We start from the raw sequence: 2,386 nt of genomic DNA on the forward strand, positions 1-2,386 counted from the left end.
CTGTGGTTTACATTTAAAAAAAGAAATGAGATTCTGTCCAAGCTAAATGAATGTAGTCTGGTTTGCTCCACCTGTCAGTAACTTTGGGTCGAATGGTTTCATATTGTGTCAGTGATTGTCTCACTTTTCTGTCACTCTACCCTCAAATACTTCTCCATCCTGTCCTACTTTCTTCCAACTTTGTAAAATCTTCCAGCTCTCCAACTGTTTCTGTCTAACTCTCTCTGTCTCTATAAGTGCATGTCTGCTGGTGCAGCCGACACGGTTAAAACACAACGATGATAAGATATTTATAGAGCACCTTTCAGGGCACTCAGAGATAATATACTAAAGTTAAAGTGGTATTGGAAAACCACACAATAACAACACAACAATAATCAAAAATTAAAAAGGTGAGTTTTGATTAATGACCTGAACATGGACAGCGGTGTGGTGGTGGAGCAGTGTGGCGAGGTAGGAGGGCGTGTCTTCTTCTGGACACCTGGTTCATCAACCCAGCTGCTGATTATCTGCTAATCAGGCTCCGACTGAAATACTCCTTTTAGCTTTAGACAGTCAGAGCCAAAATGTTTTCCTCTTACTCGTGGGCCCCGTTTCAGAAAGCAGGTTGAGTGTAAACCTGAACTCTGGGTTGACAAACTGAGCAGTCAAACTCAGAGTTTCCGGTTTCAAAACAGGTGTTTCAGTCAATTCTGAGTATGTTGATCCTGATGGAAGCACGTGGGAATGGAAAAAAAGCCTCATCAATGGAGCTCCGATACTACGATTCACCATGGCAACGGGTAAATAAAGGCAGAGCCTCCATTTTAATCTGGTGGAGCTATAAATATGAATGCTGCCAACGCGGACCATGATTGGCTCTAAAACGCAGGAGTGGAGGATCGATACGTTAACGATATTACATTTTATACAGCGTTGCTCATTCATCATTTACCAGACTGGAATTTCCTTAAAGAATGATAAAGTGCTGGAATTCCCCTCCAGCCTGTTATTCATTTTAAAAAGCTACAGGCCTGTTTATTCAGCTGGAACCTGACGGGACTAAATGCCGGTGGCAATAACTGAAGATGAAAATATTATTTGAACAGATTAGACACAGTTTAGGCTCCTCATGGACCTGTGGTGGTAAAGTGACAGTCCGACTCAGTGGGCCTATGAATGATTTATTTGCAGTGGAAAATGTGTCTAGGTTCAAACTGACTGAAGTTTTAGACGTCTATGTTCCATTAATAAAATCTTTCTCGCTTTGTATTTTATGAAATGCTGTCAAAACAAATTCAGACAGACAATCAGCAGATAATGAAAAACTGACTTTTAAACTACATTTATTTGTTTCAGCTGCACCACCGTTATCCTCACTCCAGCTGATAACTACGATAGGAATGTTCAGTCTGTGCGACTTCAACATGAAAGATTACTGTTCATTGATCAGTTTTGTACAGATTAGCCTACTTTAAACTGCAGCACTGTAGCGCACGGTAAGTTTTTTGCCTTAATGTCTACAGAGTGTTATAAAGAAGGACAGTGTAGCTTAGATTTTTTTTCTGTGCTGAGGATAAATTTACGATGTCCAGAGATAACTTTCTGTCCTTACATCGATGACAGATTGATCGTAAAAGCGTCATGTTCAAGATCATGTTTGGGTAAAAATAAACTAACAGCCTATTTAACCGTGATTTCGTTGTTTCTAAAGATGTAATTGTGTTCCAATCTGTGCTTTGATATCCACTGTCTGAATGTGGAAATGTCAGACAGCCGCTTCTGGCTCCGCAGGAGGGAGGAGTCAGAGAGAAACTCAGTGTTTGTTGAAGTAAACCTCCTCTCGATGAGGTCAGGTTCACAGCGTAAGTTGCCGGGGTTACAGATCTAGAGTTTATCTGATCTCGCTCTCTGAAACTGAAACCCAGAGTTTCCCTCATCTCAGGCTTAACTTACTCAAGAGTTTTCACTAAACCCGCTTTCTGAAACCTCTGGATGATAGTTTTAATATTCTGTTCTTGCTTCTTTTAGGATTTTGTCACTAATGTGTTTTTTTTGTCAACACAACACTAAACATTTGTGGTCACAGCCCAGAAACTAGCTAGCTAACCTGCCAGGGAGAAATTAATTAATAAACATTTATGGCACACAGTTACACTTTTGTATCGTGACAAACTTTTTTTTAACCCTTTGATACAAAGAAAATGCTGGTGTGACCGAGCGTCACACACTAACTATGCATTCAAACAGTACTTGGCATATCTGCCCCCTACCGGCCATTTGGAGGCGTCAGAGTCTCGTCTCAACGCTGGACTCAGATAGTTCGCTAACTCTCTGTTACACCCCTGATCTCCCTCACTGAGCATCATGTCTGTTTACCTCTGATGTTTTGAAGTCAACAGAGTGA

The sequence above is a fragment of the Micropterus dolomieu genome, linkage group LG10 (genome assembly GCF_021292245.1).
Source record: "Micropterus dolomieu isolate WLL.071019.BEF.003 ecotype Adirondacks linkage group LG10, ASM2129224v1, whole genome shotgun sequence".
NCBI classification, from domain to species: domain Eukaryota; kingdom Metazoa; phylum Chordata; class Actinopteri; order Centrarchiformes; family Centrarchidae; genus Micropterus; species Micropterus dolomieu.